Source organism: Ursus maritimus, unplaced genomic scaffold, assembly GCF_017311325.1.
Source record: "Ursus maritimus isolate PB19 unplaced genomic scaffold, ASM1731132v1 scaffold_8, whole genome shotgun sequence".
Lineage (NCBI taxonomy): Eukaryota > Metazoa > Chordata > Mammalia > Carnivora > Ursidae > Ursus > Ursus maritimus.
The window spans coordinates 76418061-76435450 of NW_024426996.1; the positions used below are offsets into that span (position 1 = coordinate 76418061).

Consider the following 17390-nt stretch of genomic DNA (forward strand, 5'->3'; position numbering starts at 1 on the left):
TCTCATTAGAATCAACTGTTGTCCCTTGTTATGTGACATAATCCAATTCTGGTGTTCTTCCAGGGCTAGGCTAAAATGAAGCCTCTCACTCTCAATCTCTCTCTCTCTCTGTACATATCTTCTGTGAATATTTTTATATTCACAGAAGTTTTTCAAGCTGTTTGTCCTTCATTGAAGCTGTTTTGAATTTACGAGCAAGTGCAGTGGAAAACTTGCTCTTTCATTGTGGCTGGCATTGAATATCACATTTAGCTGCTTGTCCTAATTACCCTAAGATTTGTTTCTATGTTTTGCTACTCCCCAGCATCTCTGTCTTCCCAGTCACCCCGGGTCCAGGGCCCCCATATCCTCATTCCTCAGAGCTAGAACAGAGCCCCAGCAGAAGGATGTGCCAGCTGAGTCTATATTGAATGACTTCTGAGTCTTGGCTGTTGGCAAACCGCTCTTGTGTTCCGATATCCACTACTCCTGTCTTTCTATGGTAATAGAAGCCTGACATTTTGGCTGAGCACAGGGCCACCCCCAAAGTGAAGACTACATTTCCCAATATTCCTTGCACCTAGCTCTGTCTATTTGATGAAGGTATGAATGTGACTTGTGTAAGCTCTGAGTTGTGCCCTAAGGTGGAGGGCTGTACCCTCTCTCGCACCTTTTCTTCCCTTCCTACTGGTTGGAACACAAATGTTAGTGGACTCTGTGGGAGCATTTTTTTCATTCATTTAACTAACACAATCAAGCAAGCAAGGAAACAAGACTCCATGAGGGATAATTTGCAGAAATAACAGACCATAGAAATAGACCCACAGAGACATCAGATATCGGAATGGTTGGGGGCAGGCTATAAAGCAACATCATAGGGATGACAGAGAGCACAAGGACAAGCCTGCACCATGGCAGCTGCCTGGCTAGTCTACATATGTGAGGGAGAAACAAATGTTTATCCTGGGCCTCAGTTATAGTAGTTGAACCCATGTTCTGGTCATACAGGGATTTTTCTTTTCTGTTTTTGTTTTTTTTTTTAAGTAGGCTCCACACCCAGCATGGAGCTCAACACAGGGCTTGAACTCACAACCCTGAGATCAAGACTTGAGCTGAGATCAAGAGTCGGACACTTAATCCACTGAGCCACCCAGTCATCCAGTACATGGCCTTTCTATAGCAGCTGTTGTCACTCATGAGCCATTGTCTTCCAATATTCACATATGCTATCATACCTACTAGCGTGAACATTTTTGTGGAAGAGCTTAAGCTGACACTAAACAAACTATTCACTTCCAGGGTTTTCTGATCAGAATTTTTATTAGAATCTAATCACCTCTTTCTTAAATGAAGACAGTTAGGAGGCAACTGCAGGGGTCCAGTGATGGGGATCTAGAAGTGGTTGGGGGTGGTAGAAAAAGAGACAAAGAGACAATGACGGTAAAGAAGAGAATGAAGAGAGAGGAGGAGGAGGGACAGGCGGAAGAGAAGGTGGCATGATAGCACATGCTTTACTGCGAGTGAACTATGCACCAGACACTATGCTGAGCACTTACATATTAACAATCCAGTGATTTATGTACTATTACAACCCCATTTTGCAGATGAGAAGAACAGAGGCTCTCTGTCCCGGGCACACTGATCTTCCTACTGTTTCTTGCTGATATAGCACTTCCTCCTGCAATCGTGGCTTTGCACATGCTGTTCCCCTGTCCTGAATACCCTTCCCACCTCGAGCTGCCAGACATTCAAACAAAACAAAACAAAAATAGGAGGTGCAGTTAAATTGGAATATCAGATAAACAATGAAAAAAAATTTTAGTGTAAGCATGTCCCATGCAACATTTGTTGTTTATGTGAAATTCAAATGTAAGTGGGTGCCCTGTGTTTTATCTGGCAACCCTCTTTTGACCTCAACCTCTTTACTTTCCCTGGGTGTGTTCTGTGTGTCCTGCCCATCTCAGCTCAAGTGCAGATTCCTTACAGGAACCCATGAACCCCTCATTATAGCTCCTCCCAGAACTGTGCCCCTTGCCTGCAGAGTCCTTATTTTCATTTGACTGTGCAATTAACCTCTTTTCCTCAAATAGACTGTGAGTACCTTGATGGCAGCGTCCACACCTGCTTTTGCTCACCACTGTATCTCTTCTCCCACCCTCAGCACTATGCCTGGCACATTGTATGTACATAAAAATACTTGTGAAATGAAATAAAGTGTGGTTGAGTAACTTGTCTAAAACCATCCACTTGGAAAGTAGAAGAATGGGGGTTCAAATCTAGGGAACAAAGAAAATGCAGGCTCCCTAACATGGTGTATAAGGTCTCCTGGGACACTGTGGAAGGCAGCTCCTTGGGCTAGGCAGAGCTTTGTAGGAAGGCTACCTGAGACAGGATCCAGGCTCTGCTGCTAAGTCTGGGTGGTATCTGGACTTGCCTCTGCGGATTTCACCTTCTTTAACTGTAAAATGAAGATAAAAGGAAGAAGCCTTCTCTCATAGGACTGTTGTGAGGGTTGAGTCAACATCTCTGGAACCCTTAGGACAGCATCTGGCACATCCTAATTGCTCAGTAGATGTGAGCTGCTGTTACACCATCTCTGCTGCTCACTGTACTCCTGCCACACCCAAAGAACTCTTTTCTATCTTAGGGCCTTTGCATGTGTCATTTCCGCTGCTATCAAAGCCTTTCTCATGCTTTTTTTTTTTTTTTTGGCCTGGCCAGGTCCTTCTCATGCTACACATCTCAACTCCTTTCTCAGAAGAATTTTCTCTCCTCCCATGCATTGACAAGGCATCTCCTGCCCCATCTTGTCCTGTTGGAACCCTGACCCCAGCATGCAGTGAAATGTGTGTATTCGATATGCATTTATGTAGGGTTTTGTGAGGCTAGGGCCGTCTTATGGCTTGCTCCCTACGAGACTCACAGTGACCAGCAGAGTGCCAGCCATACCATAGCTCTCATTCAGTGTTTGGCAACCAAATCCATGAAGACAAAGCCAGTAGGACACTAGGACACGTAGCTGATGGTATAGAATGGGGAGAGGAATGGGTGGGGAAGGGGCTGGGAAGTGGGGATGACTTTGCCTTTAATGGAAACAGGGAAGCAGGGAGGGACCTGGATTACGTTCAGTTCAGTAAATGTTTATTGAGTGTTCTGCCTGTTGTTCTACTTCTTTCCCATCAGTTAACCACACAAGCCAGTACATGAAAAACATCTCATGGGCCAAGTAGCACAGATGAAAGCTCTTATGACCTTGAAAGCTATTTCCTCCCGTAGTGGCTGCCTTCAGATTTCTGTGTGTGTCTAGGGATGAAAATAAGAGTAGCAATGGCTGCCAGGAATTGCCAATTTTAAAATACACATTATATAAGATAATTTAAAAAAATCCCACAAGGTATTTCCCTCCCCCTTTTACGGATATGCTGAGTCTTAGAAGGGGCATGTGATTTGCCCAAAGTCACAGAAGGTAGGAGGGCTGCCAGGATTTGAACCCTGTCTGTCTGGCCCTAAAGCCCATGCTCTTACGTATCCATCCAACAGCCTCTGAAAAGCTGGACCGTGGCACGATTGGTCCAACTACCCGTCCCAGCTCGGCACAATGCAACAGAGTCTACTGCCAGATGGACGTGTCCACCAGGCCCTGCTACGGGGGAGCAAACTCAGCAGTCATTACCCTGGCTTGGTACTCTTTCTTTGATTCTTTCATCCCTGATTTATCAATCAATCTATTCATTCATTCAATAAAATGAATCGCACAAGGCAGACACACACACACACACACACACACACACACACAGGAAATTGCAATGAAATGTAATTACATGGGAGTCACAGGTATTGGGGAGAGTTGACACTTGTGTTGCCAAGGTTTCCAGGACTTGGGCATGAGACAAGCCCTTGCCTCTCTAGAACAGTGTCCAGGAGTCGAAATCCACAGAGGAGACATTGGAGCAAGGTGGTTCCTGTCAGAGTCTGAGGGGCGTCCAAGCACATCTCACCTCTAGCCTTAACAAAAAGCGATTGCAGTGTGTGCGTGTGTGTGTGTGTGAGTGTGTGTACAGGCACGTAAGTGTGTGTATGCTTTAAAAAGAATGGCCAAGAATGGCCATAATGTTTCTTTTCTTTTGTGGTTTCTTTCTTGACCTACCATGATGTTTTTAAAAATCTACTACTTGAGGGTTAAATGGGTGATGGGTATTGAGGAGGGTGCTTGTGATGAGCACCGGGTGATGTATGGAAGTGATGAATCCCCAAATTCGACACCTGAAGCTAATATTACACTGTATGTAAACTAGTTGGAATTTAAGTAAAAACTTGGAAAAAAAAATAAAAGTTTACTACTTGATAGCTATCTAAGTAAATACATATTATTAGCATCTATCTTTAAATTATGTGATACACTTGGAAAATGAAAATATAAGAGCATTTAACTCTGATGCAAATACTCAGGAATTGTATCTTTGTATCTAGTAGCCCCCCCCCCCCCCACATTTCTTTCTTCTCAGAACTGTGGAAACACTGCACAAAATTAACTCAACCATTTTTATTTCACTTCTTGGTACATGCAGTCTACCAATGCTCTCTGGCTTCAGTTCACTGATGAGTAGGGAAGCCCTGGAAGGAAAGATACGGTTACCCTATCAGTTTCAGTGCAAGTGATCGGCTAATACAGGGAAGTAACAAGAGCACGGAAGGCTGTGACAAGGATCCTTGGTCATTAGTACCAAGAATGCCAGAACCCTCTTTCTGCATCTGACAGAGGTTCTGGGTGTAATAAAAAGTCTGACCTCTAGGAGATGTTAGAGCCCCTGCTACCAGTCATAGATGTCACACGCTTACTTTGAACTTGCTTTGTGTCTTGCTGGACTCCACATTGTAAGTCCATTGGTATTCTGTGCTCACGGGGTCTCCCAAAGATCCTGTTTGTGAGTGCAAGGGCAAGGAACAGCAGGTGTCCACACTATCTGTATCTCCTCTGCTCAGATTCACTTACAAAACACAAGTTCAAGAATAAAATCATTAAGAATCTCAAGATGTTGATGGCAGAGCATGAAACCAAGCATGGGGCTCTTCTAAGTGTGGCGCCCTGTGTGCCTGAACAGGTCCCATGCCCATAAGGCTGGCCCTATCCCCATGGCCTTGGTGAACTTCTGCTGATGAATGAAAATCTTCCCCAAGGAGGTCATACTTGACTTAGGATGGATTAGCCAAATGGAAATCTCCCAGGCAGAGAAAGGGAGGCCTACCAGGCAGGAGAAGGCATTGCAGATGGGGAATTGTGGTCAAATTGGCACGGCTCAAGGGTCTTGTTCCAAGGAGGGAAGGGTGATGATGAGGCTGAATAGGAGAGCTGGAGCCAGATTGGAAGGGTCTTTGCATTCTAAACTAAGGAAGTTGGATTTCTTACCTATTGGCAATAGGAAAACAGTGAAGATGCCATTAGATCTTGGATTCAGAGAGAGGGCTCCGTTGCGGGGGAGACTGGAGGGGAGGGGAGCAGCAATGAAGCTGGTGAGCACAGTCAAAGTCAGAGGCAGTGTGTCTGGACTTGGGGTGGGGGGAGGTGGGGCTCACTAGGGGGAGAGGTCAGAGGTACCATCAATAGGGCAAATGGGGCAGCCCATGGAGGTGGGGCAGACAGATGAGTGGAGGGCGAACCTTGGGTTTCTCATTTGGGCAGCTGGCTTCTCTGGCATCCAGACCCAGAGGGCCTGGAGATACCACCAGACCTAGAGACTTCTGAAAATCTGTGTGTGATTGGCTGCTTACGAACATCCATTCACTGTTCCCTCCTGCTCAGAACACGAGCATGAAAGCAAGGCAAGGAAAACACAGCACAGGGCATGCTATTTTTAAGAAAGCCCAAGGCACACATAAAAACACGATATTTCAAGGCTTCATTTATTTGCAGGGAAGAGACCGTGTCAGCCTGAGGGTTCTGGACAGTGCCCCACCCCCACTGGCCTCTGTAAACACTCCTGAATGATGAATAAGAGTAGCGCCAGTGTTAGAGCCACTCGTCAGGGTCTTGGCATGAGCACGCCGTGATTTCAGAGGTCCCTCCTGAGCAGTGTGTGGTTCTCTTGAATTCCAAGAGACAGAACTGACTGCGTGTAGTTTCTAAGCAGAGCTATTGCTAGAGGAAGACTGAAAGGCATGTTTGTGCCAACAGAAACTTTTGTTGTTGTTATTTACTTACTAGGCCATAAAGTCATCCACACCGTATGCCTCTTGCAACATACTTTCCCTTATGTTACTTGATTTTCTGAACACTCCTGGGTGGGAGCCTGGGCCCATCTAATTAATGAGAGAAAAAGAGGCTCCTAGAGGCCAGGGGCTTGCTAAGGCCATGTGCTGGAAAACACTAGAACTTTCTCCAGGGCTTCTCGGCCCAACTTCCCCTGAGATCAATGCTTCATTTTCCCACAGAAGCACTTCCTGTCAGAGAGAGGCTGTCTTGGAGGTTCCAGAGGGAAGCTTACAGTGGTCCCCTCCGATCAAGAAAATGTACGTTAAGTCTCATATTTTATCTTAATGCATGCCAACCTCGCATCTTGTGGTTGACTATAATCGAGTATGTTTTTTAACATAGACATAATGCAGGGGATGTCTTAGGCAGTAAAACAGATGCTATGAGAAGACACGCTGCATTTCTCCTGTAGCTTAGCCACTGGGTAGGCGCTCGGGTACTTAACCGTGCGTAGGGGCAGATGGCACCACAGCGAAGCTGCCGCTGTAGTCTAAAGACAGATGAGATGATGCCGGAGTGTCCCCAGCCCTGCTGCACGACAAGCAAGCCAAGGGCCTCAGCAGCACCCAACAGTATGTACTCATCTAGCTCATGGGTCACCCGGAGCTTGTCCCATCTGAGCTGGGCTCAGTCACGTGTCTGCCCACTGATCTGGGCTGGGCTTGGCCCACAGATCTCAGTCAGCCAGGTGTGCTCCACATACCTCTCAGCCTGCTCCGAGATCCGGGGTGCTCACCCAGGCCACCCCATGCATCTTCTCCTCGTGGCAACGGCACAGCAGCCCGATCATGAAAACACATCCAAGCCACTGGTCGCTTCGCACCTGCTAACTTGACCAAAGTCATATGGTTGAACCCAAAGTCAAAGGGGGAGAAGTCTTCCTCTCTGAGAGGAATGAACTGAGAAATCATATGGTGAAGCGCGCAGACACGGAGAGGAGAGGAATTGGGGCTCCTCGCGAAATCCCCCATAACGGCGGGAAGAGGGGCGGGTGATTTGATGTCTCTCCTACTGGCTCGAGCGAGGGAATCTGGAGTTTTGCTGGCAGCTCAGCTGCTTCCTAGCCATGTCACCTCAGAAAAGACCGCTGCTCTCCCTGGGTGTCACTTTTCCCATCTGTATAATAGGGCCAATCAAGCCCCCACGCCTGGATCATCTTAGGAAAGAGAAATCCTCCCCCCCCCCTTTTTAAAGAAGAAATCCTCCTCTTACTGAGGATGATGGATGAGCGTGCGTGTTCACGTATGTCCACGCCTCCAGCTGCCCCTGGCTCTGAGGGAGGCGTTGGTACCCATGATTTGCCGAAGGAGCTCTGAGCTCAGACAGATTGTGGAATTTGAACTTGGGGACCAGCTTAGGCTGGTTCCAGCTTCTTCCTAGGCCCCCACTGGCATTAAATACTTGTTACTTGATTGTTCCATCAACTCGTAGGTTGGAAGAAGCTACTATTAAGGTAATAGTAATTTGTCATGAAGCAAAATGTGGGAAAGAGAGAGCCAATACCCACCGCACCCCGGCCCTTTAGGATGGCGTCCTGCACTCAGAAGGGCTCAGTGAAGGTGAAGGGTGATGCTGCCGCTCTCTGGAAAAGAATTCTGGAATTCACTTTTTATCGAGCCTGGGATTTTAAACTAGGCCAAGCACATCCAGAAATTTCTAGGATTCTTCTGGGTTTGAAAACACTGTGGATGTGGTCCAAACCCCTCATTTTCCAGCTGAGAAAGCGAAGTCCCAAAACCGTGAGTGACTTTTCAGGGTCACTCAGCTAGTTCACGGCAGGGCTTGTCTGTCTCTGGTTCCCTGTCTGTCTGTCTCACACACACACACACACACACACACACACACACGCTCAGCCCAGCTGGGGACAGGGGTGGGAGTCGGGGCGGAGTGGTGGCCATCTTACAGTGAGTGGCCAGGACACAGAAAATGCCCAGTATCCCCCTCTGCCTTTCAGAGCGGTGTTGAGAAATCAGTGAAGGCAAAGGCCTCTGCTCCCCGGAGGCCAGGAGGGTGTGAACACTTAACTGCCCTTCAAACCATCCATTTGTGCAACTTTCCATGGACTGATTCCCACCTCCCCCGCCCCCCCCCCAGGATCCTCATGGAAACATGACTGACCTCCAGGAGCAGTAGAGCAGGCAGAGGGGGACTTGTCCAAGAGCAGTGACATGGAGGACGGCGGAGCTGTCAAAACAGGAAACAGATTCGCAACGGTTGTTTCAGGCTCGTTAACCGCATGTGCGAGGGAGCCAGCGTGATGTGACAGTCTGGCGAGCTTGGGCAGCTCGGGCTGGGTTCGCGCTTCTGTCCACGTGGTTTGGGCCTTCGCATGGTCCAGACAGCTGCCCCCTTCTGCCTCTTGGCGTGAGTGGCGGAATGGAGATGCTTCTGCCCAAGGACCAGCCCAGCTTCCTAAAAAGGAGGGCTCTGAGCCAGGGTGGCCGCGGGGGCCCCGGCTTGGCTGCTCACTGCTGTGTGATCTCGGGCAAGTAACGTAACCTCTCTGGGCCTGGGTTTCTTCCTACTCAAAATAGGGCAATGCCAGTGGGCGTCAAATTTCATTCATAGTTAAATAACTCCTCTACTCACAGTAGTGGAGGCTAAACTACATAATTAAGAATTCAGAACAATGTGAACGGAAGGCACGCGACCAATGTTCTCACTGTTTCTGACCCCATACTTGGTGACCTGGAGGCCAGTGAAAGGGAGCTTTGGCGACTTTAGCTCTGTCCAGGGCCATCAACACAGATTACTCGGACTCAAGCATCCCTGCACTCTTTCTAAAACTAACACCCATCACTAATTGAACACCTGCTGTATGCCCACCATTGTGTTGGGCACTTCCACACAGTACCTTATTTTTAATTTTTTTAAAAAAAGACTTCATTTATCTATTTATTTATTTGAAAGCGAGGGAGAGAGCACCAGCAGGAAGAGGAGCAGAGGGAGAGGGACAAGCAAACTCTGCAGTGAGTGCAGAGCCCTACGTGGGGCTCAATCTCACTACCTCGAGATCGTGACCTGAGCCAAGGTCAAGAGTCCGATGCTCAGCGGACTGAGCCACCCAGGCACCCCGGTGAAATGATGATATTATAACTAAAAATGGCTGATGACTATTACCTGGACTTTGAACACTTTGCGTGTAGTAACTCTCTTAGGTTTTAGGTCTTATCTCCTTCCTTTTGCGATGGGGAGCCCTTAGTCTCCTCTGGATTAAAAGCAACCATGCACACACACGTTCTCGCACACATGTGCAACTGTTCATGGAAACTTCATCACCAAATGGTGGGGAAGGGGTTCCAGGAGCTAATGACAGCAGCCCCCGCCCATCTGGAGGCCTTGGGCTGCACACTCATCCTTCCGGTGCTCAGCAGGGACTGAGCAGAGCAAAGAGGCCCAGGGGCTCCTGAGGCCAGGGCTGGGCCATCGGAGGGTGGGGCCGAGGCTGGAAGTACAGTTTTAAGAGCAGGAGCGGTGAGCTGGGCACTCGTCCATGGTTATGGATTGGGAGGATCTAGAGACAACATCTCAGTTTCCTGGAGAGTCTGGCGGGCTCCTTTCCATTTCCTCTGTCCTCTAGCCTCCCTCTGCTCTGAATGCCCTCAGCATCACCCGTCCCATCTCTCCCTAGGGAGCTCCTCTGTATCATTATCCCAGACCCAGCTCAGGGCTCCTCCTCTGGGAATCACTGTTCCTTCAAGAGAACGGTTCCCCAGACTCCCAGAGCATCCAGAACCTTCCTCCATGGAACATTTGCTTGTGGTCTGAGTTCCATTCTCGACCGAAGGGATCCTCTGGGGCTGTCCTCGGGTCTGCCCAACCTAGCACAGTGCCTGGCACTTGATGGGACAAGAATACAAGTTAGTTGACTGATGGAGAAGATGAAGTCTGGGGGAGGATCCAATCAAATCAATGGAAGGAGGAATTAATACAATAACCTCATCGTACAGATTAAGAGGCTGGGGCTTGGTGAGTGTGTTATGGGTGAATTGTGTCCCTCCCCACCCCCCAAGTTCATATGCAGAAGTTCTCACTACCACGACCACCTCCCCATTCTCCCATATCTCAGAATGGGACTGTGTTTGGAGAGAGGGACTTTACAGAGTAATTACATTAGGATGAGGTCACTGGGGAGGACCCTGACGCAGTGTGACTGTGTCCTTATAAGCAGAAGACATTTGGACACAGACACACACAGAGGGACAACAGTGTGAAGAGACACAGAGAGAACATGGCATCTATGGATGGAATGGGTTCTCCCTCACCGCTCCAAGGAAACCAGCCCTGCCAGCACCTGGGTCTTGGATGGCCAGCCTGCAGACGGGGAGACAATGAGTCTGCTGTTTAAGCCCCCAGGCCCAGGCACTGTGTGATGGCAGCCCGAGCAAACTCACACAGCGAGTTGAAATGACTTGTTTATTGTCACAAGCCTGGTGGCAGAGTCAGGATCTGAACCCAGCTCAGCTTACTCCAAGGTCCAAATTGGGTGAAGACTTGGTCATGTCCCACACGGTATGTCCTTCTCACCAGTTCTCCCATTTTCCTCTTAGAATAAGGTAGTTTCTCCTATCTGCTCAACATCTGTCTCCTCTTACTCGATACAGAGCCCAAGAGATCCGGGGACAACAGGGATCTGAAAGGAGCCTGGCACTTGCTCACTATTTGAAGTCGGTTACATTTTTATTGTAAAAACCGGAAAACTACATTGACCTTTTCCACCGGTAAAGAAGCGCCTCTCGGTAAGGGAAGCTTTCCTGGTGGCTGGACAAATGTGGGTGCGGTCCTCACGTCACCTGTGGACACACACGAGGGGGCAGCAGCCCGGACCCCGGCCGTGGCGCTCTTGAACCTGGAGTACAGAGGCAGACGCCCTCGGCCAACCCCACCTCCACCCGGGGGAACCCCCGGGATCTGTGCTCCAGTTTCCTCTTCTCAACCACAGGGGCAAGTATGGTACCCACCTCTTCCCTTTCGCCCTTGTGAGGATCGTGGGGCGAGCGGTACATGCCACGTGCTTAGAAGGGTGCCTGGTAGACCTCGCGCTTTGTCAGCGTGGCCTATTGTTCTTCCGCTGTGATCACTGGCATGACTACCCTAGGTCCAAGCGGGCTAGAAGGATACTAAAATAATATAAATCACTGAGGATTCCATCACACAAAGATACTTTAAATTCCCAGTTTTGCGTTTGGCTTGCAGTCATCACTACAGAGGAATGCAGGTGTTTGGCCAGGTTCTGCCACTCGGGGCTCAACACCTCCCGTGCGCCTGGCGCTTTCTGGGGGCTTCCTGCGGGTGCCGGCTTCCCCGTCGATGCCACCGCAACTCCGGGAGGCAGCCGAGCTGAGCCCCGTTTCCAGGGCAGGAAAGGACTCGGCGACCCGCCTAGCGCGCCGCCTTGGGAAGAAGCAGAGTCCGGGTCCCCAAACCCTTCCTCAGGATTCCTTCTAGAAGCTGAGTTTCCCCGGGGGGAACCAGCTTCTCATTCTCCAAAGCCCACCTTCCAACCTCTGTGGCTCCTCTAGGACCGCGGAGGACGCTGTGGTTCCTCAGAAACCCCACGTCTGGATTGAACTCATGAGCAAAACAAAGCCACGACAGGACAGATTAAATCCGCGCCCTGGCTCGGGGCCTGCAAGTCAGGCCCTTCGTGCTTTTCGTGACTTAACCCAAGCGCCCTGCGGAGGCTCTGCGAGCGCGGCAGGTAGCGGCCCCTGGCTGCTTGGGCCGGTCCTGGGAGGGCTGGCCCTGGGACTTGGCTCATGGCGGGGTGTGTGTGTGTGTGTGTGTGTGTGTGTGTGTGTGTGTGTGTGTGAGACAGTGGTGCCGCCATCATTTTGGAAGGAGAAGGAGCTCAGATGTGTCTCTTCTCCCGAGCGTCTCCCTGGGTCCGTGGTGGTTGTTCCAGGGAGGAGACACTCCATTTTCCAGGAACAGCGTGGAGAGGACACCACCTCCGGGAGCAGGGAGGACAGATCCATCACCCAGCTTTCAGGGGCATCTGCAAGGGGAGGAGGGAAGAGATGCACCCCGAATTCCCCAGAGCTCCCAGCACCTGAAATGCAGGTGTGTTGTCCCCCACCCCGCCCCAGGCTTGTGCGAAGATCTGAATAAACGCGGGCTGTGAAGCCCTCCCAGAAACCCTGGGCTGCTTAGAAGTACTGAAAATGGCTGGCGGGAGGAAATGGTTGCTTGGCCGAGGAGCTAGAGGGGGCACTAGAAAGAGCAATCCGTCTCTACATGTAAGGTTTAGTAATAAGGACAAGCAGAGCAATGTTAACTAGGGAGACCAACCTGTCCTGGTCTTTCTGGGACTGTCCTGGGCTTTAAAACTAAAAGTTCTGTATCCAGAAAGCCCCTCAGGGTTGGCACCCCAACAATAATGAGTGTCTTCCATCACCTGAGTTCAACCAGGCAGTTAGAAATGATCCATCTGTGAGACTTTCTGAATAAGGACTGAAACGTGTCATCCCGAAATGTTCCAGGGAGGGACTCTGGTGGCTGACGCCCTGGTGACAGTTGGGAAAGTTCAGTTCCTGTTTGTCCAGCTCAGCTGTCTGGCTCTCTTGGAGCCAGCCTCTTCCGCGAGGTGGGTCCTGAGACCCCAGGACTCACCAGAAATGCCTGCCTCCCCATCACAGCCCTTGCCATTGGCAAAGTGATCTGTCATCGCTTGCTTTCTGTCTCCCAGCAGCCGAGGGGAGCAGAAATGGCAGGCCAGGTCAGTCCCGTTGAGCAGACTGGCAAACTGAGATTCAGAGAGGTTAAACCACTTGGCCCAGGTCACCTAGCCAGTGGTGACCCAGACAGGTCTGTGACCCCAAAGTCTGTGGCATTTTTTTCACTTGAATATCTACCGTTTCTCTGAGTTACTTCCCTCCTGTGAAAAACCAAGATCTCAGGCATCGAACAGCCCAAGACCAAGATGCTTCCGTTCAAGTGAGTCTGGTGCCCCTGTCTGAGCTGAATGCCCACATCTCCACGCCCAGCCACCCCGGGACCTCAGGTTCTCCTGGGGCTCTCACCCATGCTTCCTGACTCTGGCCAGCGGGGCTGGGCCTCAGGGGGCAGTGTGCAACAGAGGGAGGGTGGCTTTTGGAGAGAGAGATGGGGTGCACGTGGAGAGAGAGACCTAATGCACGGCACGATGGCTGGGGCTCATAACGCTGTGCCGAATGCCAGAAATTCTCCAAGGGGGGATTTCAGGTGTCCTCATCACATACGCGAAGAGGGAAGTATGTGTTAAGTGGATGTGTTAAGTAGCCGGACTGTAGCGACCAAGTTACCGTGCATGTGAGTATCGGATCTTCACGTCGCACATGTAAATGCGTGCAGTTCTGAGTTAGAGGAATGTCCCTTACTTTGAGCTTCCGTTTCCTCCTGTAAAATGGAATTACGATAGCCGTGCAAGGTGGCTGCAGGAACTGAATGGGGTAACGCGTTTGTGAAACACGGTGCCCCCAGGGGATAGGAGCACCTCATTTGTTGAGTCAGACGTGGCTCTAAGCACTTTGATGGATGAAAACATTTAATCCTGAGCACCCCTGTCTGCAGAAGAGGGGTAGGCTGGCCGTGGGTCAGATGCAGGTCAGCGTGAATGGGGCCGGGGTTGGGACGGGCAGGAGCAGGGGCTGGGCAGGGTTAAAGGATTTGATTTTCAATCTAACAACACCCCATGTGATGATTAGGATGTCTTTAGTCTCTCATGCTTCATTCCCCTTCTTCTCCTACCGATCTTCCTAGTTCTTATGTTCCATAGATGAGAGAAACCTATGGACTCTGAGAAACAAACTGAGGGCTTCAGAGGGGAGGGGGGTGGGGGAATGGGATAGGCTGGTGATGGGTAGTAAGGAGGGCACGTATTGCATGGTGCACTGGGTGTTATACGCAACTAATGAATCATCGAACTTTACATCAAAATAAATAAATAAATAAAAATTTAAAAAATTTTTTAAAAAGGACATCTTTAGACTTACCGTTTACCTGAAACTCAAATTTAACTGGAAAATCTGGCGTCCATAGGTCTGAGTGGCTGTCCCCAATAGAACCAGAGGTTTTGTGGCTCACCTGTACCATTGTTCGGGCACTAGGGGGCTGGGGGGTGCAGTGCAGTGAGTCAGGAAGCCTTAAACGGACCAGGCCAGGGCCACCCTGTAAAGGCAGGTGCACAGCCCCCGGCTTCAGGGTCATCTTCCGGTCTCCTGTCAGTTTGGTTCCTTTGATTAGATCCCAAAGAGGTCATCAGCAAATACATCCCCTGCTTAAATCCCAGTTTCTCTGGCTTTCTACAGACCAAGAGAATTATTTGCCAGACCCCCACGTTTACCTGACCTTCTTTGGTGATGTTAGTTAATCATTCATCTGAACTCCTGTTTCACTTGGTTTCACAAGCCAGTCAGACGATTTGCCTAGTTCCCCGTTTTTTCCTGCTAGTCTTTGCTTGTACCCACAATTACTTTGACTATGAATAGGGGAAGGCAATGTTCTCTTTCGTTATCTTATGATACGTTTCAGGGTAGTGGTTCTCAAAGTGTAATCCTAGGACCACCAGCATCAGGGTCACCGATGAGTTTCGTGGGAAACTCTGGGTGGGGCCCACAATCTGTTTCCACAAGCTTCTAAGGCGTGCAGAAGCTCAGGCAAGTTTGAGAACCCTTGGTTCAAGGAACTGCCTCGAATTAGGAAGCAGGAGGCTCAGATCCCAGCTTCATCCCTGCCTGGCTGGGTGTAGGCAAATCACTCACTCTCCAGACTCTTACCCTCCATAGAGGGCTGTGGTGGAAACTAGGATCCCAGAGCCCTGTGCAGCTCTGCTATGTGTCACACTTCCTCTGGCCCCTAAGCAGGCAGCATGCTGGGGGGGTCCCTGGGCACTGTGCCATGGGAGTGGGAGCAGTCCACTAGGTGGGGGCCCATGATGTCTCTTGTCCGGGCCCCTGCACTGCCTGCTCCCTGCCACCCAGCCTGCGAGTCCCCAGCCAAGAACAAAACGACACGTGCTGCCAGTTGGCCTGGCAAGGCGAGGTGGCCCAGCGCCAGGCCCTGCTAATTGCTAATTTGCACTGAAACAGCAAACAAAACCCCGCATGTGAATGCCCTGGTTATTTGGCTGGTTCTCACCCAGAATCCTTTAGTCACCACCCAGGGGCCAGCCCCCAAATCTGGAGCCATTCACCCCAGGATTCCAGGAGGCCAGGGGCACTCACCCAGCCCTGGGAAAAGCCAGCTTCTAACCCTGCAGCTAATTGGGACGGGGGAGGGGTTTGCTATCCCTGTTCTTTCTCTCTCCCATGTTTGTGCGTCACCATGAAGAAAAGAATATAATGATTCCTCTCCCATGGGCACAGAGCTTTTGAGAGAAAGCAGGAGAGAAGTGGAAAGAGCAAGGCCTCAGCTTGAATTGCACTGTAACCTCAAGACCCAGCTAAGTCCTTCAGCCTGCTGAGATTCCCTGCTTTAACTGCACTTGGGGATCCCTGGGGGCCTCTCCAGCACTTGAGACCCAGGTCAGATTGCCTCAACCCCCTCAAAACTCCAAATCTCCCCTGAGAGTCTGTTAAACCCTGGCTTTACCTTCCAGTGGTTCAATGCCCATGTCCTCATCCTCTGGTACCCTCACCCGGCATCTGAGGGTTGCACACAGCTCAGCTCCTTCACCAAGGCACAAGAAAGAAACCACCCGCTCTGAGCATTACCAGCTTCGTGTCATTGACAGAAAATTGGCGGGTGTGGAGAGGGCTGCGGGGTGACATGGCACAGCCCACCCTCTGGCTGCCCACCCCTGCCCCTGCCTGGTCCCTCGCAGCTTCCCAGGGGCTCTGAAGTCTGGGAACCAGCCCTCCCAGGTGCCCATCCAGCCTCCCTGACCTTGAGCAGGCTCATAAAGCCATTGGCCCAGCAGGCGTGGCTGTCTTTCTCAGAGGAACCCAGCGTCAGGAGAGCAACCTTTGCCTCATCTTGTTACAAGTCATCAGTGACAATGGAGCCTGCCCTTGGGGAGCCTGTGTTTCAGTGAGAAGAGAAGGAGAAGCACACAAGTAATTATAGAGCCCACACCCTTGGGTTTGGAATGATCTCCTTAGTTTGTGCTTTCTATTCCGCATGGCACTAGAATGTAAGTTCCAAGAGGCGGGATTTTTAAAAACAGCTTTATTGTGTACAGTTGACATGAAATTAAGTTACATATAAAATGTCCTACTTGTTAAGTTTTGGCAGACGGGTACAGGTGACACCGTCACCACAATCCAGGTAGCGGATGGTTTCCTTGTGCCCTCGGCAGCTCCTCTGCTCTCTCCCATCCCCAGGCAACCACAGATCTACTTGCCGTCACCATAGATTACTTGGTATTTTCTGGAGTTCTAGAGAGTAAATGAAATTGTGCAACAGGTATTGTTTTATGGCCGGCTTCTTTTACACTGCAAATTACTTTGAGATGCACCTGTGTTGTCGCCCTGATCAATAGTTTGGTCCTTTTTATTGCTGAGTATATTCCATTGTATGGACGTACCACAATTTGTTGGTGCATTCGTCTGTCGATGGACGTTTGGGTTGTTCCAATCTTCTAACTATAAAAATAAATTTGCTATAAACATTCGTATGTAAGTCTTTGCACAGATGCATATTTCCATTTATCATGGGCCAATATCTAAGAGTGGAATGACTGGATCATATGGTAGATTCATGTTTAACTTTTAAGCAAAACTGCTAAACTCATTTCCAAAGTAATTGTAGCATTTTATGTTCCCATCCATACTGTGTGAGTGTTCCAGTCGCTCCATTTCTTAGCCAAAAGTTGGTATTATCAATCTTTTAAATTGTAGGCACTTTGATGAGTGTGAAGTGGTATCTCATTGTGGTATGATTTGCACTTCGTAACGACTAATAATGTTGGGCCCCTTTTCATGTGCTTATGCCCTCCACACATCATCTTGAGTGAAGTGTATGCTTTGCCCATTTAAAAAATTGGGTTGTTTCTTTTCTTCTTATTGAGGCTTCAGCCTTTGTACGTTCTGGATGTAAGTCTTTTATCAGATACATACTTTGCAAAGATTTTTTCCCGCTTTCTGTGTTGTATGTCTCTTTATTCTCAACAGTGTTATTTGAAGACATAAGCTTTATGTTTTGATTCAGTCCAGTTTATCAATTTTTTCTTTGGTGGCTCATG

At 49.6% G+C, this 17390-nt stretch overlaps 1 long non-coding RNA gene across 2 annotated transcripts; it reads right to left on the reverse strand.

The window, feature by feature from the left end:
- Nucleotides 1-4507: 4507 nt before the first annotated feature.
- Nucleotides 4508-8466, reverse strand: LOC103658298. Of its 2 annotated transcripts, none has more exons than XR_567113.2 (3): nucleotides 8348-8466; nucleotides 6933-7055; nucleotides 4508-4593 (listed from the first exon to the last, which is right to left on the reverse strand). It is a non-coding gene; the product is annotated as an uncharacterized LOC103658298 (long non-coding RNA). The 2 variants fall into 2 exon arrangements; XR_567114.2 differs by having other exon boundaries at nucleotides 6933-7059.
- Between the last annotated feature and the right edge of the window lie 8924 nt (nucleotides 8467-17390).